The sequence below is a fragment of the Gossypium hirsutum genome, chromosome A07, assembly GCF_007990345.1.
Source record: "Gossypium hirsutum isolate 1008001.06 chromosome A07, Gossypium_hirsutum_v2.1, whole genome shotgun sequence".
NCBI lineage: Eukaryota > Viridiplantae > Streptophyta > Magnoliopsida > Malvales > Malvaceae > Gossypium > Gossypium hirsutum.
In genome coordinates, this window is record NC_053430.1 from 63007267 (window position 1) to 63032733 (window position 25467).

The window sequence follows — 25467 nt, forward strand, 5'->3', positions numbered from 1 at the left end:
TGCCATAAGATAATCCAAAACATAGCAGTACCAAGCAGTGGATAGTGATAGTGTAACTAGTTGCTGACGATCCCCGAGCCTGTAGCTTCCAGATGAGATCTATAAAACAGAGGAAACAAAGTAAACGGAGTAAGCATTACAATGCTTAGTAAGTTTTAAGCAGTGTCAACAGATAACAATCAAATTATAACATAGTTGTTCGTATTTTTATTTCACTCTTCCTTCGGGCATACCATCCCTTTTCCGAATATGCACATCTCCTCATATATAATAGGCGGTTAAACTTTCACATAAAAGTGAGCTCATGTGACATAGATATATTGTATAATTTCACCTAACCCCTCACACTGATCCGATGTCACATAGTCATAGGAATAGTCTCATAGATTGCTCACGTATGCATCACATAACTACCTTATGATTTAGTTCAAATCAAGCTCACATATAAACTTGAAGTACATACCTGTTTAACCTTTTGCATTGAATATATCTATAAGAAATTCTTATTGCGAAGTCTTATAGCTTTAACCTCTACTCGGATTATTGGCGAGACCTTTAGCTCAGATGAAATCTCCACACGAAGTCAGCGGGTCTTAACCCAGACATAGTCACCACATATGGTCATCTAGTCTTTAATCCCGGGTTTACATCATAGAGTTTCATGCATATTTATTCACATGTTACAACATTCACATCGACTATCATATTTGTAATTCATTTATCTCATCAAATATCTAATAAAACACACCTTCCGCCGTCTGTCATTTTGCCACAAGGTATATATATACATCTCATACATGTCTCACATTAGCCATTTGGCTTTACCACATATCCGTCTCATACACGTTTCGCATTAGCCATTCGGCTTCGCCACATATATACACTTTCACGTTCATCACATTGGCCATTCTGCCTTATCACATATATGCATGTTCACATTCATCACATTGGCCATTCGGCCTTATCACATATATGCATGTTCATATTCATCACATTGGCCATTCGGCCTTATCACACATACGCATGCTCACATTCATCACATTGGCCATTCGGCCTTATCACATATATGCATGTTCATATTCATCACACTGGCCATTCGACCTTATCACACATATGCATGTTCACATTCATCACATTGGCCATTCGGCCTTATCTCATATATACACATTCACATTCATCACATAAAATCCTAAATCAAAATATAAATTTTCATGTATTCACATCACAATTACCCAAATATACTTCACATACCACATATACTATCATGTATACACTTTGTCTTGGCCGAATCTACATCTATCATCTTCCAATGAATAATTCAATTTCACGCCATACTATCATTTCATATTCGAATACTCATAAACTTACAATTTCACAAATTTTAATATCAAAGATCCATCTAACACTCATATATCATTTTACAATATCACGATTTAGAATTCACGTATGGGTTTAATCAATAGCTTATGAGCAACTAAAACAAGCTTTATCCATGTTTACAACAAAATCACATATTCACTACAAGCTATTTTCCTGAGCAATAGTCACTAAATTATTTATAACTGGAGCTACAAAACTCCAAATCACTTGACGTTAATTTTCCCTGAATATAGACTCGTATATATTCCATCCATATAATTTTCAGAATTTTAGATTTGGCCAATCAATACCAGATTTTTCTTAAAGTTTCCCCTGTTTCACTGTTTGACTAATCTGACCACTCGTCACTACGAATCAAATTTCTCATTGTACAGAATTCAAAATGTATTCTATTTGATTTCATTTTAAACTAGACTCATTAAGGAGTCTAAGCATATAAATTTTATCTTATAACCATTTTTTACAAATTATAATTATTTTCTAAAAACAGAACAGGGAATTTCGGAGTCATTCTGACACTGTCCCACACAACTTTAAATATCTCTTTATAGGAAATTTCTTTGCTTACACGGTCTCTTTTATAAGAAACTAGACTAACTAAGCTGTGATTACATATTTTATTCAGCCTATAATTCCACACCAACAATTTATAGTGATTTTCTAAAATCACGTTACTGCTGCTGTCCAAAGCAAATTATTACAATTTGCTCTTAAATTTCCAAGTCCAAACACTTATGAACTTACCATTTGAGTTTAAGACATATCATGGCCACATCATATCTTATTAAATCAACTCATTATGTCCTATTATGATTGAATTTACTCAACGTTTAATCACTTAAAACTTACCTCGGAAGCGGTCGACGATTAAATATCCACGGCTATTCGTTTACTTTCTCTTTTCCCCTATCCGACTTTGATCCTCTTTACTCTTAAGCTTAATTAAAACAAATGAATTTGTTTCATTACTTATTCAACATTACTTCTTTAATAGTCACAGTTGATAATCGTATAACTTCAGTGCATAATGTGATTATGAAATATACCATGACTAACTTTTATGTTTATTTCACTAATACCCAATTCACATGCACAAACAAGAATTCACATTACTTGCCATTTAAATGGAACCTAGATAGCCAATTACCATGGCCGAAAATACAGCCACTTATATATATAACACAAAGTGATACAAATTTATTTTACCATTACAAATCATAAAAAAAATGACCAACGCATACGACATCAACAATATATGTACATACCAAATACCTATATTGCATACTTATCAATATGAACTTAAAGCCCTATCCTAATACTCATGTACATATTATCCACCATTTTCAAACCAATTCATCAATGCAATCATACCATTACAAATCAACCTAAAATAACCATATCTAATAATCAAATACCTATAGCATTGCATATTTCTCACATAGCAAGTACAACTAAATTCATTATTAATATATATATCTAAACACTTAACGACAAGATTTAATCATCATTATCAAATCAGAAAACAGCTTATAATCATCATCTATATTTACTTCACATAAACCGAAATATCCATTACATCATCTTTAATACACTTAGCATTTTACCCATTTAATCAAGCCAAATCTCAAGACCATTCCATCAATTATACATAGTGGCCGGCCATGATGGAGCATATATTAGAATATGTGGTAAATTTCCATGAAGTGGTCATTATTTTATGTAAAGGAAAGGAAATAATAAAAGAAATACTAAGGATAATAAAAGAAGTAAAAAAAAGGGGTTATTACCTTGTTCTTCTAGCCGTACAAGAAGAAGAAAAAGAGGGGGGGCAAAGGCATTCGGCCTTTTGAATGAAGAGAAGGTTAGTAAATTTTGTTAATCTTTCTTTTGAAATCTTAGTTTGTTCAGGTTAATCATCACGTTTTTCTTACCTAGCCATACTAAAATTTTGAATTTAGAGTGTTGGATGGAACTTTCGGTTATGGTATGTGTGAGAAGAACTTGATTTTTTTCTTACCTTTAAGTTTTGATGGATAAAGAAACAAAAGATTGTTGATGAAAGAAATTAATGTGTTAAGAGATTATATGAAACTTATTCATGTTTATATATGTTATATGCATTGAAAATGGTTGATGATTTTGGATGTGATTAGATTGAATCGGCCATGGTATATCCATAAGTATGATTTATGCTTGTTATGTTACTCATGGTTAAAACGATTCGGCTATGGTTCATGTAAAAATAAAATATACATGTGAATTTAAAAGATGGTATGAACAAATGTGGAGTTTTGCTAGTTTAGGATTATTCGGCCAAGTGTTTATGTGGTGGAAATTAAGTGTTAAATGGAATGAAAATGATATTATATGGGGGTATGTATATTCGACCATATGAGTAAATATATAGATGCTGTTAAATTTGATTATGTATAATGGGCCATATAGAGTACACATTGTGATATTAACTTTAATTCTCTATAATTGATCAAGTGGATGATATTGGTTTATATGGTCGAATTTGAATTATGAATATGTACCTTGAAATAAAATGTTGCCGTATGCTTCTTTTGATATGAAACTATTAATGTTATGGGATATAAATAACTAGCAAGGTAATTAAACTAGTTGATTTATTTATTTAAGCTCAAGAACCTAAAGGAGAGGCGTCCAACAAGGGGAAATCGAAGGTCATCGAGTAGCCGACTTGGAATTATTTTACCCAACATAAAGTAAGTCATTAAGCATATAGTTTGTATTAATTTAAATGGTCATAACGTCTATGTAATGATGCTGAATGGAATGATAAATATATATATATACATGTATGTATGTGGTGATGAAAGTGTTGAATGAAAAGAAAAGAGGTGAGATGTATTGAGTTGTTGATCTCGGCACTAAGAGTGCGGGTATAAACATTTATGATCATGAGATTGGCGCTAAGTGTGCGGGTTTAAATTGTACAGCACTAAGTGTGCGAGTTTGATTATGTAGCACTAAGTGTGCGAGTTTGATTATATAGCACTAAGTGTGCAAGTTGATTATATAGCACTGAGTGTGCGGACTTAATATATACTTTTGAATCACTATGGACACTAAGTGTGCGACATTATTGAGTTGATCACGGACAGCGGATCGGGTAAGTACCTCGAGTTCATGACTAATAGGCGCTATGTTTATATTTGAAGTTGAGCTTGGTAAGTTTGAACCTATGTGACAATTATAATTGAAGTCACGTACATAAGATATATCATGGAATAGGTGAAAGGTCGTTTAGTTGTATGATTGTAACGAAAATAAAATGATGTATGAAAATGCCTCAAATATCCTATTGATTAGTATATGGAATGTGAATGCATGACTTGGTATGAGCTTGAACAGATAGGTTTGAGGAACTATGGTATGGTTCGGTATGGATGGAGTAACTAGCCTCGTTCCATTTTGATTCCTCTTGTGATAATGTTATTAATGGATGGTAGTGCATTGCTTATGACTTACTGAGTTATACACTCACTCGGTGTTTCCTTGTCACCTATTTTAGGTTTCTTGGACTCGTCTCTTTTTGCGTGATCGGGCCGTCATTGGAGTCATCGCACCGGCTAGCAACTTTTGGTATCTTCTTTTTAGTCGGTCTAGGAGAACATTTCGGCATGTATAGGCTAATATGTTTTGTTGAAATTTGGTATGTAAAATTTTAGCCATAACAAATGGCATAAATGTTCGGTTGGATTTGGTTTTAGAACGTTAGGTCGTAAGTCTTGGTAATTCGATTTTCTTTTTATGCCATATGTTATGGCTGATTAATTTTGGTGTTAAGATTCATGATATGGCAATAGTGTAGTAGGGAGATGTTTGACAATGATTAGCCTTTGGTATGGCTAGTCATGATTATAATTTTGTGATATGTATGATGAATTACTAGATAGATCAATGAGAAATCACGAAATGGGCATAGTTGCTTCAGTAACAGATGCTGGCAGCAGCAGTGACGTGGGATTGAAAAATTACAAAATTAGTAGGAATGGAATTAAATAGTGAATAAATTATGTAATCGAAGCTCGATGAGTCTATTTTCATATAGAAGTAACGAAACGATCATATGGACAGTATGTTAAGAGATATTCAGGTTCTCGTGAGACAGGGCCAGAACGATTTCTGGGTTCCCTGTTCCGAATTTGGAAATTCATTATAAATTAACCAGAGATAATTAGGAGTCATGACATATATTTATAGATTCATCTCTGAGTCTAGTTTCTATAGAAACAAACAGAATCTGTATTGAAGCTTTGTGCAGGGAGTTATCCAAATCGTAATGCATGAAGGTCAGTGTAGTCGCACCCTGTAATAGGGGAGAATTTAACTAATAAACTGTACTAATTGGCCCAACCAAAAATTCTACAAAAATTCCACCATATAGGTATATGAGTCTAGTTCCAGGGAAAATTTACGGAACTGGATTTTAAGTTTCAGAACTCAAGATATGATTTTTAAAGCGACTAGTATGCAGATTGGCAGCTTGTCTGGGAAATGTCAAATAAGTGGTTTGAAGTCTGTTAACACCTCGTGTTCGACTCCGGCGACGGTCTCGGGTTCAGGGTGTTACAATTTTATTGGTATCAGAGCCATGGTTTAGTCGGTTCTAGGACTACCATAGCACGTATGAGTCTAGCTATACATGCCTTAATGTTAATGTTTAAATGTGTGATGACTTCTGACGGTTAAAATTTTTGTTTTGATTAGTAAATGGACCCCGGTGTAGAGAGAACCTTGGCGGATGACGTTGAAAGTGTAGCGGCTGCTCCTGCACAAGGGACGTCGCCTGTTGAACCTCAGTCATCTGCGAATGATCAAGGTGAGGGGGCTAAACAAGCCTTCTTTACCATGATGAATGAGTTGGTCGCACAATATGCCCGAACCAATCTGGCTGTCCAACAATTCCCGAATTTGAATAATCCACCCCAAGAGCCCGTAATGCCATCAGTCACTGATCCTGTGAGGCTGAGTAAGCCACCTGTAGACTTGATTAGGAAGCGCGGGGCTGAGGAGTTCGGGGCCATAGTTACTAATGATGCTGAAAGGGCCGAGTTCTGGCTTGATAACACCATTCGGGTGTTTGATGAACTGTCATGCACACCCGATGAATGTCTAAAGTGTGCTATATCCTTGTTGCGGGACTCAGCCTACTATTGGTGGAGGACCCTGATTTCCATAGTCCCAAACGAACGAGTTACTTGGGACTTCTTTCAAACGGAATTCCGAAAGAAATATATTAGCCAACGGTTCATTGATCAAAAGCGCAAGGAATTCTTGGAACTCAAGCAAGGCCGTATGACAGTATCTGAATACGAACATGAATTCGTAAGACTCAGTAGGTATGCCCGGGAGTGTGTAGCTGATGAGGTTGCTATGTGCAAAAGATTCAAAGAAGGATTGAATGAAGATTTAAAGCTACTAGTGGGTATTTTGGAGATAAAAGAATTCGTAACACTAGTCGAACGAGCCTGCAAGGCGGAAGAACTTGGAAAGGAGAAGAAGAAGGCTGAATTTGAAGCTAGAGACTATCGTAAAAGATCGACGGGTAAAGCTCCGTTCTCAGCTGTAAAGAAGTTCAGGGAGGACACTAATAAGTCGAGGACGACTGCGGGAATTTCCATCAGGGCACGACCATCGACGGACTCCCGAGCTACTTCGGTAGCTAGTGTGGGCAATAATCGTCAAGAGAAACCTGAATGTCCCCAATGCGGAAGACGACACCTAGGTGAATGTTGGGGTAAGTCTACTAACAGGGCCTGTTACGGATGCGGTTCGAAGGACCACTTCATTAGAGATTGCACGGAGCTTGATGAGAAGAATAAGATTCAAGGTGCAAGACCTAGTGGAGTGACAACTAGAGGTAGACCACCGAGAATTTTAGGAGGTAGGGGTGGTAGTCAGAGAGGGGCCTCTGATACGACTGTTCGAGCCGAGAACCGTACTCCTGCTAGAGCATATGCCATTCGCGCAGGAGAGGAGGCATCCTCCCCTGACGTCATCACTGGTACCTTCACTCTCTTTGATACTAATGTGATTGCATTGATTGACCCTGGCTCTACTCATTCATATGTATACGAAACCTTAGCATCCAGTAAGACTCTACCTGTTGAGTCTACTGAGTTTGTAATTCGAGTGTCAAACCCTTTGGGTCAATGCGTACTTGTTGATAAAGTGTGTAAGAGATGCCCTCTAATAATCCGAGAATCCTATTTTCCGGCCGATTTGATGCTTTTGCCGTTTGACGAATTTGATGTTATTCTTGGATTGGATTGGTTGACCGCGCATGATGCGGTTGTGAATTACAAAAGCTAGACTATTGATTTGAGGTGTGCAAATAACGAGATAATCCGAGTTGAGTCTATAGACTTAAGGGGGTTGCCAGCTGTAATATCAGCAATGTTGGCCCAGAAATATGTAAGAAAAGGGTGCGAAGCATACCTTGCGTATGTACTTGATGACAAAGAATTAGAAAAGAAACCCGAATCTGTGCCGGTGGTTTGTGAATACTCGGATGTTTTTCCTGAAGAGTTACCAGGTTTGCCACCTGTTCGGGAGATAGAGTTTGGTATTGAGCTTGTACCTGGAACTACGCCAATTTCGATAGCTCCGTATCGTATGGCACTAACCGAGTTAAAGGAATTGAAAGCTCAATTGCAAGAGTTGACGGATAGAGGTTTCGCTCGACCAAGTTTCTCACCTTGGGGTGCACCAGTATTGTTCGTGAAAAAGAAGGATGGAACCATGAGATTGTGCATTGACTATCGTCAACTGAATAAAGTGACGATAAAGAATAAATATCCATTACCGCGCATTGATGATTTGTTTGATCAACTAAAGGGAGCCTCAGTGTTTTCAAAGATAGATTTGAGATCGGGTTATTATCAGTTGCGGATTCGAGATTCGGACGTACCCAAAACTGCTTTCAGAACGAGGTACGGTCACTCCGAGTTCTTAGTGATGCCGTTCGGGCTCACTAATGCCCCTGCGGTATTTATGGATTTGATGAATCGGATCTTCAGACAGTATTTGGACCGGTTCATAGTTGTGTTCATTGATGACATCTTAGTCTATTCAAGAGATGAGACCGAACATGCTGAGCACCTGAGATTAGTGTTGCAAATTTTGCGGGATAAGAAGTTATATGCTAAGTTCAGTAAGTGTGAGTTCTGGTTAAGAGAGGTTAGTTTCTTGGGTCATGTGGTATCCGCATCGGGTATTCGAGTTGACCCGAGCAAAATTTCAACCATACTTAACTGGAAGCCTCCAAGAAATGTTACCGAAGTTCGGAGCTTCCTGGGGCTCACCGGTTATTACCGACGATTTGTAAAAGGTTTCTCGATGATAGCCACACCAATGACGAAGCTACTTCAAAAGGATGCTAAGTTCGAATGGACGGAGAAATGTCAAAAAAGCTTCGATCAACTGAAAACTCATTTGACTGAAGCTCCAATTTTAGTGCAACCCGAATCAGGCAAAGAGTTTGTCATTTATAGTGACGCATCCCTACTCGGGTTGGGTTGCGTATTGATGCAAGAAGGTCGAGTTGTGGCCTATGCGTCGAGACAATTGAAGCCACACGAGAGAAATTATCCAACCCATGATCTCGAACTAGCCGCCATCGTATTTGCTTTGAAAATATGGCGACATTATTTGTTTGGCGAAAAGTGCCATGTATTTTCGGATCACAAAAGTCTCAAATATTTGATGACTCAAAGAGACTTAAATCTGCGACAAAGACATTGGCTTGAGTTGTTGAAAGATTACGAGCTTGTCATTGATTACCACTCGGGAAAGGCTAATGTGGTTGCGGACGCCTTAAGCCGGAAATCGCTGTTTGCTTTACGAGCGATGAATGTACACTTGTCTGTTCTACCCGACAATGTGTTAGTAGCTGAATTAAAGGCCAAACCATTATTGATTCATCAAATTCGTGAAGCTCAGAAAGTCGACGATGAATTGGTTGCAAAACGGGCTGAATGTATTCTGAATATGGAATCCGAATTTCAAATTGATGATGACGATTGTTTGAGGTTCAGAAGTCGGTTGTGTGTTCCAAGAAATTTAGAACTCATTTCGATGATTCTGAACGAAGCTCATTGTAGCCGAATGTCAATTCACCCGGGGAGTGCGAAAATGTACAACGATTTGAAACGTCAGTTTTGGTGGCATGGTATGAAACGGGACATCTCCGACTTTGTTTCGAGATGTTTAATATGTCAACAAGTGAAAGCGGAACATCAAGTGCCTTCAGGATTACTTCAGCCGATCATGATACCCGAGTGGAAATGGGATCGAGTCACAATGGACTTTGTGTCCGGACTGCCATTGTCAGCAAGCAAGAAGGATGCGATTTGGGTTGTTGTTGATAGACTGACTAAGTCGGCTCACTTTATCCCCGTGCGTACGGATTTTTCATTGGATAAACTAGCCGAATTGTATGTTTCTCAGATTGTGAGATTACATGGAGTACCTATTTCTATCGTGTCGGATAGAGATCCGAGATTCACCTCGCGATTTTGGAAGAAATTGCAAGAAGCTTTGGGTACCAAGCTGCATTTTAGCACCGCTTTTCATCCACAAACCGATGGTCAATCCGAGCGGATAATTCAGATACTTGAGGATATGTTGAGATGTTGCATCCTCGAGTTTAGTGGTTCATGGGAACGGTATTTACCTTTGATTGAATTCGCTTACAACAATAGTTTTCAATCAAGTATTAAGATGGCACCTTACGAGGCTTTGTACGGTCGTAAATGCCGTACACCATTGTTTTGGACCGAGCTCGGTGAAAGTAAAATTTTCGGAGTCGATTTGATTAAAGATGCCGAACAGAAAGTAAGGGTAATCCGTGAAAGTCTAAAGGCAGCCACGGATCGTCAGAAATCGTATGCGGATTTGAAACGAAAAAACATTGAATATCAGGTGGGAGATAAAGTGTTTCTTAAAGTTTCGCCTTGGAAAAAGGTACTCAGATTTGGCCGAAAGGGCAAGTTGAGTCCGAGATTCATTGGGCCATACGAAATATCCGAACGAGTCGGTCCAGTTGCGTATCGTTTGATTTTACCCCCTGAACTTGAAAAGATTCACGACGTCTTTCATGTTTCGATGCTTCGACGCTATAGATCTGATCCTTCGCACATAATTAGTCCGTCGGAGGTTGAAATTCAAGCCGATATGAGTTATGAAGAAGAGCCGATGCGTATCCTAGCTCGTGAAGTGAAGGGGTTACGAAACAAAAGGGTTCCGTTTGTAAAGGTGTTATGGCTCAAACACGGGATCGAGGAAGCTACTTGGGAAACCGAGAGCTCGATGAAAGAACGATACCCAAACCTATTTACTGGTAAGATTTTCGGGGACGAAAATTTCTTGAGTGGGGGAGAGTTGTGATAGCCCAAAATTGACCCTAGTCGGGAAGTGGTTTCGGGACCGCTAAACCGAGTCATAAAAATAATTAGCTGTCATATTTGATGCTTATTATATGTATATATGCATGTGTGAAAATTTCATATTTGAATTTTGTTTAATTGTAGGTGAATTTTAGTAAATAGGACTTATGTGAGAAAATTTTGAAATGTGATAGGTTAATTTATAAGGACCTATTAAAGCATGTAGTGAAAATAATGGCTTTGCATGTCAAATACTCCTTTTTTATACATAGTGGCCGGCCATGATGGAGCATATATTAGAATATGTGGTAAATTTCCATGAAGTGGTCATTATTTTATGTAAAGGAAAGGAAATAATAAAGAAATACTAAGGATAATAAAAGAAGTAAAAAAAAGGGGTTATTACCTTGTTCTTCTTAGCCGTACAAGAAGAAGAAAAGGAGGGGGGGGGCAAAGGCATTCGACCTTTTGAATGAAGAGAAGGTTAGTAAATTTTGTTAATCTTTCTTTTGAAATCTTAGTTTGTTCAGGTTAATCATCACGTTTTTCTTACCTAGCCATACTAAAATTTTGAATTTAGAGTGTTGGATGGAACTTTCGGTTATGGTATGTGTGAGAAGAACTTGATTTTTTTCTTACCTTTAAGTTTTGATGGATAAAGAAACAAAAGATTGTTCATGAAAGAAATTAATGTGTTAAGAGATTATATGAAACTTATTCATGTTTATATATGTTATATGCATTGAAAATGGTTGATGATTTTGGATGTGATTAGATTGAATCGGCCATGGTATATCCATAAGTATGATTTATGCTTGTTATGTTACTCATGGTTAAAACGATTCGGCTATGGTTCATGTAAAAATAAAATATACATGTGAATTTAAAAGATGGTATGAACAAATGTGGAGTTTTGCTAGTTTAGGATTATTCGGCCAAGTGTTTATGTGGTGGAAATTAAGTGTTAAATGGAATGAAAATGATATTCTATGGGGGTATGTATATTCGGCCATATGAGTAAATATATAGATGCTGTTAAATTTGATTATGTATAATGGGCCATATAGAGTACACATTGTGATATTAACTTTAATTCTCTATAATTGATCAAGTGGATGATATTGGTTTATATGGTCGAATTTGAATTATGTAATCGAAGCTTGATGAGTCTATTTTCATATAGAAGTAACGAAATGATATATGGACAGTATGTTAAGAGATATTCAGGTTCTCGTGAGACAGGGCCAGAACGGTTTCTGGGTTCCCTGTTCCGACTTTGGAAATTCATTATAAATTAACCAGAGATAATTAGAAGTCATGCTATATATTTATAGATTCCTCTCGGAGTCTAGTTTCTATAGAAACAAACGGCATCAGTATTGAAGCTTTGTGCAGGGATTTATCCAAATCGTAATGCATGAAGGTCAGTGTAGTCGTACCCTGTAATAGGGGAGAATTTAACTAATAAACTGTACTAATTGGCCCAACCAAAATTCTACAAAAATTCTACCATATAGGTATATGAGTCTAGTTCCAGGGAAAATTTACGGAAGTGGATTTGAGTTTCAGAACTCAAGATATGATTTTTAAAGCGACTAGTACGCAGATTGGCAGCTTGTCTGGGAAATGTCAAATAAGTGGTTTGAAGTCTGTTAACACCTCGTGTTCGACTCCGGCGACGGTCTCGGGTTCGGGGTGTTACAGAAATGAACCTAAATGATACTCGAAATAAGCCAAAAACAAAAGATATTACTCACACCCCCTAGCACAATTCGTCCCCAAAGGAACTGATAGAAAAAGAGGTAGAGAGCAAAGTACCCAAACCAAAATCGAAATCTTCCCAAAGCCAAATTCAATGAGCACCTAGAATCCCCATTCGAAACAACACTCCCTCTCCCCTTAACTCCCCATGATCTTCTCCCCATATCCCTTCACAAACTCGGCTACACAATCCCCACACTTCTAAGTCCCACATTTTCCTCCTAAAATCACTCTACCATCATCTCCTCAACCACCAAATTCAAACTCTACCCAACTAGGCAGTGTTTCAGTCAACCCCAACTTCCCACATGGCAAGAGCAGCAAAAGAAAACATCTTTATGCATAGCAGGACTCGAACTCAAGACCTTCAGTAACAATGCCACGCCACTTATCCCTTAGACTAGCAGGCCCTTTCTATCATAAAATGCTTACATTTATTTAAGAACCTACAGACTAGAGGTAGGGCTTATTCATATAAAAAACAAAACTTTTGCACAAGCCAAGATTTGAACCCAAGACTTCTCAGACACTTCCTATAACACTTAACCACTAAAACAGATACACAATTGTGTCACAACCATACAAAAGTAACTACTAAAGATTTGGGGCATTATAACTCTACCCCTTAAAAGAAAATTTCAGCCTCAAATTTTACCTGGTCAAAATAGATGAGGGTATTGTTGTCGTATTGCTTCCTCGTGTCCCCATGTGGCCCCCTCTAAGATGTGATTACGCCAAAGTACCTTAACCAGTGGGATAGACTTCTTCCTTAGGACCTTAACATCCAGGTCTAGAATCTGAACCGGTTCTTCTTAAAAGGTCATATCTGGCCTAACCTCAATCTCCTCAGTTGAGATAATATGTGCAGGATCAGAGTGGTAGCGCCTCAACATAGAGACATGGAACACATCATGAATTTGATCCAACTCAAGAGGTAACTCTAGCTGATAGGCAACCAGTCCCACATGTTTCAGTATGCGGAAGGGCCCAATGAACTTATGGCTCAGCTTGCCCTTTCGTCCAAATCTTATTACCTTCTTCCAAGGTGAGACCTTGAGAAAAATGAAATCCCCCATAGAATACTCAGTCTCCTTACACTTTAGATTCGCATATGACTTCTGTGTAACATCCCAATTTTGGGCCTAATCAGAATAGTGGTTACGAAATCACTCTTTGGAGGCTGAAGAAATTATTTTTAATATTATTTTATGTGTTATAGAATATATTATATAAGTGCATGAAAATTTTGGTGAATTAATTTTAGGGTTTATGAGCTTAATTTCGAAAAAAGGACTAACTCGCATAAAGGGAAAAAGTTTTGTTTTACTAGCCAAAGATGTTAAATTGCTAGAGAACCAAAATTGGAGGTGTTTAAAGTGCAAATAGGCTCTTAAAAGAAGCTTGGACGGCCATAGGGAGAAGATTTGACTAAGTTGTCAATGTTAGGTGGGTTAGTGACTTAAAATTGAATAAAATAGAAATAAAAGAGAGAGAAAAAGATATCATCTTTTTCTTCATCTTCTCCCCACCAAAATTACCAGCAAAGAAGTGGTTTTGAAGACTCAAAAATATCAGCCATTATTATCCCTTGCAAGTAAGTGATTTAGATGCTTATTTTTGATAATTTTTGTATTTTTGGAACCCTTGTAGCTTAATTTAGCTAATAGGGGGATTATTTTACAAAATGGTTGAAAGTCTAGGGTTTTACCATGAGAATATTCATGTTTTTTTCTACATTTTATGGAAGAAAATTAATCTTAGTTGTGAAATAAACAACTTTTGTGAAAGGTGTTAGCATGAAAACACCTAAAAGTACCATTTTATAAAGGTTGTAAAATACAGAGTAAATGTGTGTAATAATTGAAATTATGAGTTGCTATAGTTATAAAAAGAATTCATCTAGGCTTGGTAAAGGAGGAAATTCAATGAAAATCGATTTACGAGCCTAAGGTCAAAATCGTAATTTTTGTAAAGTCTAAGGGCAAAATGGTCATTTTTCCAAATTGTGAATTTTAGAATGTTTTAATTAATGTAATGATTAAATGAGTGAATTTCATCATGATAGATCAAGAAAATCAAGATTTGGGATTAAATCGAAAAGTACAAGATTATGGATTAAAATGGCGTAATTAGCCAAAATTGTATTCGAGGTAAGTCTGTGTGACAAATTTAAGCATGTTATCCATATTATTGCTAATATATTTGAACCTATCTTTCTAAGATTCAATTGAGTTATATGTTGGTGATATTATGTATGAGAAAGTGATGCCGAACGTTAATGTTTTGATAATATGAGTATTGAGATGTTTTATTGCTATCAAGAGTATACATATATGCTTATTTGATTATTATGAAAGTGTGAAATGTATGTTGGTAGTGTAAATGACATTATGAGTAAGTGCGACAACAATGTATTAAGCAAGAAATCCCGTTTGAACCTTAGGAATAGTCTAGGATACACGTGATATGTCATGTGAAACAATGTGATCTGAACTCATGAGTTGTGTTCTGAGTTCATGAGATAAGTGATATATGTAATGTGGGTCCGAGTACTCATTTTGTGATTAGACCTATGAGTGGCTTAATGAGCTGGCATTGCATGATAATGCTTTGGGGTCTGGGTGTTGACTCTGTGTACAGACCCGTGAGTAGCTCAAATGTAGGCATTACATAATATGTGGTAGCTTTGGCTACATACTTGGCGCGCTATGAGTTGATTCTAGCTGCGTATATGACACTTATGTATAATGTTTCCATGTATCCAATAGTATTCTGAGTGTTCAACGGGTAATTCGAGGTATGATTTGACATCGATCCAGTCAATGGTGAGAATAGTTGTAAGTTACGTTCATGTTGTACAGGCATGTACACTAAACTTATGTGTAATGGCCTTGATACATGTTTTTGGCAAGAATGAGAATATGTGAAGAGTAAGTTAAGGAGGTTTAAATGATATGTAAATTCATGTTTATTATGTCATGTTACGATGACCTTGAGATTATGGATTCATGCTTATGTATAAATATGTATTTTTACCATGATGGTAGAAATGATTTGTAAATGTGTTATTAACTTAGTGATCATTATATTGCATTAAAATAGTTTTGGACAACAACAATAGTCCAAATTTGAAAATCCACCAAAAATAGTAAAAAGTGAGTTAGAGATTGAATTAAATATGGAATTGAAGCTTATCGAGTCTAGTTTCTTATAAAGGAAATGATGTAAGCAAAAGAATTTCATACTACAAGATATTTAAATTGTTGTGAGATGGAGTTAGAATGAATTTTGATCCCCTATTCTGATTTGAGAAAATCATTGAAAATTATAAAAATATAGTTATAGGTTATAATTTATATGCTTAGAATTCTTAATGAGTCTATTTTCAATAGAAATAGACAAGAACATCATCTGAGTTTTGTATTATACGAAAATTAATTTATAGTGAGGAAGGGTCAGAATAGTCAGACAGCAAAAAATGGGTGACTTTGAAGAATGAACTATACTAATTGGATAAACCAAAAATTTTGAAAATTTTATGCTAAGAGGTTATGTAAGTCTAGTTTCTAGAAAAATTAGCAGATCTTAATTTGGAGTTCTGTAACTCTAGATATAAATAATATAGTGACTATGACTCGAGAAAATAGCTTGACATGAACATAGGTAAAAAGGAAATTATGATGGTATTACCTTAAGAACATGTTGTAAGAATATGTGAAAGCATATTGATAAATTTCCTATTATTTTCATATGTACTTACTAAGCGTGAAGCTTACTCCCCTCCTTTCCTTTTTTTTTTAGTGTTTCCAGGTGAGCTCAGGGTTGGAGATCGTCGGACGCAGCATTACACTATCAAGTCCGTACCCTTGGAATAATGAAGCATATATTAGAAATTTCAAGTGAGTGGCATGTATAGAGATCTAGTTTATTGACACGTGTTTTTATGCTTCAGTCATATGTATTGGTTTATAATGAGTTATATGTATATGGCCATGGGATGTGGCTCAGATTGATTACAGCTTATAAACCTAGCTATTCATGTCATGTCTAATGTTTATGATGTGATTATGTTTATTTGTCATGCTTAGTGGGTAACATGACATGTGTGTTGGATGTATGCTATATGGCCAATTGAAGTGGTCATAGCCATGTAGAAATTGCACGATAAGTCGGTAACCATAGTATAATGGTAGAAGTGATCATCAAAATGCCAAGTCTTATGAATGTGAATTAAGGAATCTAGACTTGGTATTTCATGAGTAGATGCATTAAATATAAGAGGACATGCTAATGTGGTGAATATGTCTTAATAAAGAGTGTTTAATCATTAAAATGATGCTATGATATGTGTCTTTGAAGTGGTTAAGTTTATGAAAGATTAAGGCAACAAAAAGGCTTGGAAAATAGCCTAAGTGCTAGCCACATGGGTAAAGACACGGCTATGTGTCTCAATCGTGTGGAGGACACGGCCTAGCACACGGGCATGTGGTCCGGCCGTGTGGTTCAATTTGTTTTGCTGTCATCATAAACAGAGAGTTACACGGCCTGAGCACACGGGCGTGTGACCCTGTTTACTAAAAATTTTTCTAGGTTTTTCCAAAACTTTCTAAAGTTCTCGGTTTAGTCCCAAACTGCCTTTAATACACGTTCAGAGCCTTGGTAGCTCGTGTAAGGGACATTATGCATGTGTATGAAAAGTTTTAATACGAATGAAATTTTACGGCTTGATTTTATGAAATGGTGTACGTTTAAGTCCGGTAACGCCCAAACCATGTCCCGACATCGAATACGGGTAAGGGGTGTTACATTTAGTGGTATCAGAGCTATAGTTTAGTCAGTTCTCGGACTAACCTAGCACATGTAAGAGTCTAGTTATACATGCCATAGTTCTGTGATTGTGTGATGTCTCCCGACGCGATTGAGAACTATCTTGCTTAGACAAAGATACTCTCCAACTGAGCTACACCCAACCATGTTGATAGTGATACCAAAGTATTTGAATGAAGTGTCGTGGTGATGAGTTGAACTTGAAAAGGTACGGACAAGATTCATAATATCATGCTATGGATAAAATGACATTGTTCCGATTGAACATTAAAATTTTGACGGATTGCAATGGTTCCTGAAATGAGATAAAGGACTATATTGTAATGAGTTTATTTATGTTTAGTTGATGATTCTATGATATATATATGGTCGATTTACTCGGGTGAAATTATATGTTTAGATAACTTATTTGAATGAATATGTTTGGCAAGTTCACATAGCCTGAGTATAAGTGTTAAATTGCTTGGATTGATTTACATGTTTGTAATGATATGCATACGATGATGTGCGAGATGAAAGTATAAATTGTCATATACTTATCCATGTTTCTTGGCTCTCGTATGATGTTATGTACATGATTTGTTTGATTAAGTGAATGGGATAAGTAAAGTTACTCAGAATTCATAGACTGCATGCATAAGTGTACTTGTCTAAATGAGATAACTGGAAAGTTGGCATAAAGTGAATATGAATGTCAGTTTGTCTGAAATGAATGATATTATTTGACGATGTTGCTATGATGTTGAAAGTTGTGTCACATGTGTATGTATATGAGAGTCAAGTCACAGGCCCCACGACCTCACCCCCTTACCAGAGTGGTGTTCTGTAATGGAATTTCATGAGATTTGCGCTGAATAAACTCACAAGTTTGAAGACCAAAGAGTTCAGTAGAGAAATATCTATAAACATGATTAGAGATTGAGAGTGAGATGATAAGTAAAGCCGAAGCTAGAAAGGTATCAGATTGACATAAAGATTATGTGAATTATGCACTGTCACAGTTAGAGAATAATTTCACCTTGGTAAATCGAATTGCTCAGGGACGAGGTCGAGAGAATGTAATGATTGTGACCTTCTCAGAACTGATCTTCTTTAGTGAAAGAAATAATATGGGATTTGTGATGACCGAAATAGTTAGAGGAATAATATTTGTAATATGAGATGTCTGAGCATGGTAATTACAATGATCAAATGATGACTGCCTCTCTTGATATATTCTAAAAGATCATTGTTCTAGGAAGTGCTATAGTAACTACTTATCTTCTGATGAAATTCTTGTTTTATGAGAATGCTATCTAATCTAAATGTTAGACAAAGGCATTGTCAGTCTGACCGAGTTATAATCTGTTTTGCTCTACTTCTCTCTAGTATTCAGTTATATTCAGTTTATTGGGAACTTATGAGAAAATACAAATGATGCTATAATTCTGTTTCCCTTAATTGTTGCATTTGATTCCAACGGGATGAAATGATGTTTTCTTCTGGACTTTTTTTTCTCTGAGGAATTATTGAGGTCTTTCATATTTCCTTAAGACTTTGTTTTCAGTCTTCCAACATAGTATCGTATCTTGAGATTTCTCTAATTTACGTGTAAGGATTTGACATTGGCAAATGCATAAGTGGTGAAAATTTCAAATTTCAATTGGTATGATAGATCTCTTTTCTCAAGTTAATCAAAGCTAATGTCTTTAGTTGAGATATATTAGTTATTTGAGCTAATGCAAGTGAAATGGTCTTTGATTAGCATAATGAGTGAATTCCAAATGATTCTATGATAAAATTTTCGTCTTATGAAAGTCTAATGGATTAATCCATGATTAGCAAAACTTGGACAGATTAGAATATTATTAACCGAAGCATTTGAACTGGTCTAGTCTGCACTTAGGCAAAGACTTTTTAATTTTCAGTGATGCACTATTGTATGAATTGTGATGTGTTTTAAGACAATAAGATAATGTAATAGCTTAGAGCATTCGATATCATAGAAAGATTTGAGTCTTTAACAGGGTTAGAGCTGAACATCAGGTTTTACCGAAGCTATCTTCTCCAGTGCTGTTATTAGAATAGAAATGAGAAAGGATTATTCTCGAGGTCTTATCAGAATTATTTCTGTCTTGGAAAGAGGAAAAAAAGTGATGTAGCTTATTGTTAAATGTTTTCTGAAATCTATAAATCATGTCGGTATGTACTGAATTCCCACTCATCAAATTGATGAGACTTCATGTCTTTATGATTGTTGGATTTCTCAGAATACTAGTCTCCATTAATCGGACTGTGTGAAATTAGAGAGTGTAAGGCCAAGATGAACTGACTAGTTTATTATTCAAATTCGAAAGGATTCAAGTATGTGTGTATATGTGACATGATGGAATAGATGGGACCTTTGTGTATATGAACTCTCAAGTAGATGTTGAAATTCAGGCGAGGTATTGTAACACCCCTTAACCGAGACCTTCGCCAGAGTCGAGCACGAGGCGTTACTGGACTTAGCTTACTAATTCGGGGCATAAAAATTTGCTTTTAAAATTAATTTAGTTTTATTTATTCAATATGTCCCTAAAAAGGGTCCTCGAGACCCTAAAACATGAAATTGAAATAGTTCGGGAACAAACCGGAATCAATAAAAAATTTTCGATCACTTAAACAAATCAAAACAATTTATTTCATCTTTCATAAATAAATTGTCCATCTGCGTCATAGTCACTAAATAAATCATAAATCAAGTTACGAAACTCAAAATTAAAATCCGTAAATTTTATCTGAAACTAGGCTCATATATCTTCTTACTAAATTTGTTTCAGAATTTTTGGTCTAGTCAATTAGTACAGTTTATTAGTTAAAGTTTCCCCTATTTCAGTGTTCGGCTACTCTGACCTCTGTTCACTACGAATTTATTTTCTCCCTGTACAGAATTCAGATAACCATGTCATTTATTTCTCTTATATAACGAATCTATACATATAAAGTATAACTCCTAATTATTTTTGTATAATTTTTAGTGAATTTTTAAAGTCAGAACAGGGGATTCAGAAATCACTCTGACCTTGTCTCACCAAAATTTAAATATCTTGTAAAATACAACTCCTTTATTTACTCTTTTTCTTTCATATGAAAATATACTCAATAAGCTTTAATTCTATATCTCCTTCACTATCTAAATCCATTTCTACTATTTTTAGTGAATTTTCAAATTCACGTCATTACTGCGGTCTAGTACTGTTTTAAAGCTAATTTCACATTTTTCATGATTTCCATGGAATAACTAGCATTTAGGCATACATAACACCAAACATGTCTTTGATTAGCCATTCCAATAGCTAATCATTATCAAGCATTTACGTGCCATTCATTATCCATATCATAAGATCATACTCAAAATGAAACGTTTAGCTATGCCAAAATAATCCTTGTGATAGTGTGCCCGGATCTCCGACATACTTTACGATCCCCGAGTTAGCTTGACAAAACTATAAAAAGAAGGAAAATAAAGGGGGTAAGCATTAAGCTTAGTAAGTTTGCATGCAAATAATTAACAATATTCATAAGAATTATCTTACTACTTGGCATGATACTACTTAATGCAACTTCATTAATTGTCATAGACATATTTTAAACTTCTTCACTTACTCACTTACTTAAATACTTACCACTTAATAAAATTTATTAATACATTTTACTTACCTTTTTCCTTATCAAGCATACATGAACATTATATACTTACCTTTGCTCTTCTAGCATGAACTTGTCTTACCTTTTTAGTATAACTCGTCTTACCTTACCTTATCTTGATATTCTCTTTAAATTTTCCCGTTGAACCACTTGGAATTCTAAGGATACACGGGTACCTTACCATTGCCATGACTTGGCATGGTCTTATGTGGTATCCTTCTGAAACTTACCATTGCCATGTCTCGACATGGTCTTACATGGTATCCTTGCCTTATGAACTCACTAATGCCATGCCTTGGCATGGTCTTACATAGGACCTTTGCCTTATAGTAACTTATCAATGCCATGTCTTGACATGGTCTTACATGATATCCTTGCCTTAGAAACCTTACCAATTGCCTTGCCTTGGCATGGTCTTACGTTGTATCCTTAAACCCTAATGTCATGACATGTGTATCCTACACATTCCTACGGTTCAATCGGGACTTTCTGAAATTACTTATCCATCAATTCATGCTTGAGTCTTCTTTGAATAATTTCATAAAATAAATATACACATGCTGGAATTAACAACATTAACATAAAATAGTAGAATATTGCATTTATTTACCCCAAACTTACCTTGAAAAAAAGTACGATCAACTATATCGATTTAGTCCATTACCTTTTCCTTCCCTCGGTCTAACTCTAGATTTCGTTCTTCTTGATTATGGAGCTTGGAAGCATGAAACAAACCCTAGCTATGGAGAACCCTTAACAATGGGCCTAAGGAAGAAGATGACCACATTTTTACCATCTTTTTCCCTTTTTAATTCTTTTATTTGACACTTTACTAAAATGCCCTTCATTAAAATTTTTAGTTATTTCTACCTATGTATATCCATTTTTTGTCCATAAAATATAATGGTCTAATTACCATTTAAGAACCTCTATTTCAATTATGCACTTCAATTTAATCCCTTAGCATTTAGAACTCATATTTATCAACTTTTGCAATTAAGCCCTAATATGCAAATCGGACATGCAATCACTAAAATTTTTTATCAATATTCTAACACATGCATTTAATCACTCGGTTAATCATAAAATTAATCGCAATAAACTTTTCTATCTTGGATTCATGGTTTCATAACCACTGTTTCATTTAAGCCCTATTTTGAGATGTTACATTTCTCCCCCCTTTAGGGATTTTCGTCCCTAAAAATCTTACCTGTGGAGAGATTTGGGTACTACTTTTGCATAGCCTCTTCGAGCTCCCATGTAGCCTCGTCTACCCCATGTCTATTCCATAATACTTTTACAAGTGCAATACTTTTGTTCCTTAATTGCTTTACCTCTCGAGCTAGAATCTTTACCGATTCTTCAACGTAAGTCATGCCTGGCTGAATCTTAACCTCTGTTTGAGAAATCACATGTGACGGATCTGAACGATAATGACGTAGCATAGACACATGAAACACATCATGAATCTTCTATAACTCAATTGGCAAAGCTAACCAATATGCTAATGGTCTGACTCTCTCAATCACTTCAAACGGTCCAATAAAACGTGGACTTAGGCTGCCTTTCTTGCCAAATCTAAGAACTTTCTTCCACGGAGATACTTTCAAAAACACTTTTCACCAACTTGATACTCAATCTCTTTTCTCTTCAAATCTACATACGACTTCTGTCTGTTTGAAGCTGCTTTCAAGCAATCTCTGATGACTTTTACTTTCTCTTCTATTTCTTTAACTAGATCAACCCTGATAAACTGTAATTTATACATATTTTTATCCCATGCTTAGCACATTTATGGATGATTTCTCCTTAGATTTGGTGAATTCGATGCTCCTAATTCTTTAATTTCATGTTTTATACCTAGGTGAGCATAGGAGAGTAAAAAGAGCGAGAAACGGGTCGAAAACAGAGAAAATAAACCCACATGGGAAATCAACACGGTCTGGACTTCCTCACACGGGTAAGCCACACGGCCGTGTCCATTTGGAAATATTGAAGCATGACTTACATGGGTAGACTACATGCCCGTGCCTATTTAACAGCCTTGACCATGGGCTGGAACAATCGCACACGGCCGTGTCACATGGACGTGTCCCTATCGAGCCCAAGTATAGTCCTATTCGGAAAAGGCCACTTTTGAGGGCTCTTAGGCATTCTAAAGCCTATTTAAACACCTGAGGAGGCACTTAGAGGAGACACGCGGAGTAGGAGGCAAGGAATTACTCAAGGGAAGCCAATTGATCCATCTCAGAAGCCGGATTCATCGTCAAGACTGAAGATCTCCCTTTAATTTCCATTCAGGGGTTTTGGGTTTTCTTTATGTTTTGTTATCTTTATTCTTTTGAGATGTTTTCTTTCATTATTATGAACTAAACCCCCTAAATACCCAAGGGGAATGAAACCTAAGATAGATCTTGTTATTATTTTCTGAATTGTATGATAAATATTTGACTTGTTCTTAATTATGTGTTCTTAATTCTTGTTTTAATATTCCAGGATATTGATTCAAGTTAATGCTCTTATTCAGAGGAGAAAAAGACCTTGTCTAAGAGTAAATTTGTCATAATTAAGTGGAGTTGATTGCACACCTAGAGATAGGGTGATAAGATTTTACCAGATTAGGGTGAAGCCTAATAAGGGGATCCATAGATCAAGTTAATGCAACACTAGGGCATTAATTAGAAAGAGATTTCAATTAATCAACCTAGGGTTAGACGTTATTAGTCTCGAGAGAGATAATAATATATCTTAGGGATTTCTACGGATCAAGTCAAATGAATAACTCGTCTGATTCAGAGTCAAATAATAAGTGAAGTCTAGATGGATTTTTCCCTGGGGTATTGTGTTAATAAATCAAATTTTCCCAAAAGTTTTTCCCCAATTTCTCTCTGTGCATCCTTAGTTTAGTTAAGTAGTTTAGATAAACAAATCCCTTAATTTTTAGGCTCGATAATAAAAAGAAAGTAATTACTAGTACTCTTGGTTCCTTTGGGTTTGACAATCTGGTCTTGCTAAAGCTATACTACTGTTCGATAGGTACACTTGCCTTCATTGTGGTAATAGTTAGTTTCAAGAGTGATTAATTATAAATTTTTAAAACCTGTCACGAAAATATCACGTATCAAGCTTTTGGCACCGTTGCCGGGGAACTAAGATATTAGAAACACTTGATTTTTATTACTTTAGCCATTTTAATTTATTTTGAATTTAAATTTTTATTTTCTTCTCTAATTTCTTTTCTTTTATTCGCTCCTGACAGGTTTTTTATAGTGTATGACTACAAGAAACCCGTCGAGACCATTACTATTTGATAGTGAGATCGATCGCACAATTCGCTGAAACCGAAGAGAAATAAGGCAAAGCTTAAGATACATAGAGAAAGAGCAAGAGGATGATATTTCAACCACAACCAAGGAGATGGCTGAAAACCAAGAAAATCTGCTACCTCTTGCGATTGCTGCTAATCAGAATCCTACTCCACGTACCATGTATGATTATGCTAAACCTTCTTTAACAGGAACTGAATCGAGCATAGTTAGGCCTGTTGTTGCTACAAATAATTTTAAACTGAAACCTAACACCATTCAGATGATCTAACAATTTTTTCAGTTTGATGGTTTGTAGGATGAGGATCCCAACGCTCACTTGGCGAATTTCTTAGAGTTTTGCGACACTTTTAAAATCAATGGCGTTTCTGATTATGCTATTCGCCTTCGGTTGTTTCCTTTTTCATTGAGGAATAAGGCTAAGCAATGGTTGAACTCGTTACCACGAGGGTCAATCACTACTTGGGAACAAATGACCGAAAAGTTTTTATTAAAATATTTCTCGCTAGCTAAAACAACCAAATTACATAATGATATCTCTTCTTTTGTGCATATGGATTTAGAAACACTCTATGATGCATGGGAGAGATACAATGACCTTTTGCGAAGGTGCCCTCACCATGTGTTACCACTCTGGCTACAGATTCAAACGTTTCACAATGGCCTGAATCCTTCTACTAGACAGATGATTGACGCAGCTGCTAGTGGAACTATCAATAATAAGACACCTGAGGATGCTTATGAATTTATAGAAGAGATGCCACTGAATAATTATCAGTGGAAAGTCATGAGGCCAAAGCCAACAAAAATAGATGACATTTTTAACGTCGATTCGGTCACCATGCTCGCTAATCAGGTAAAACTTTTGAATAGAAAAATGATCCAGCAATTCAGAATACACACCCTATGGCCACAACATGGAGAATGTGCAACTAAATTACATGGGTAATAATCCTCGATCTCGAAATAATCCTTATAGTAATACTTACAATGCAGGATGGAGGAACCACCCAAATTTCTCATGGGGAGGCCAAGGGAATTAGATACCACCACCTCCAGGCTTCCAACAACCACCCTACCAATAAGAG

At 36.1% G+C, this 25467-nt stretch overlaps 1 non-coding gene across 1 annotated transcript; it reads right to left on the reverse strand.

Annotated features, from left to right (window-relative positions):
* Positions 1-24900: 24900 nt before the first annotated feature.
* On the reverse strand, positions 24901-25006 carry LOC121204317 (small nucleolar RNA R71). Its single transcript, XR_005899245.1, has one exon. It is a non-coding gene; the product is annotated as a small nucleolar RNA R71 (small nucleolar RNA).
* Between the last annotated feature and the right edge of the window lie 461 nt (positions 25007-25467).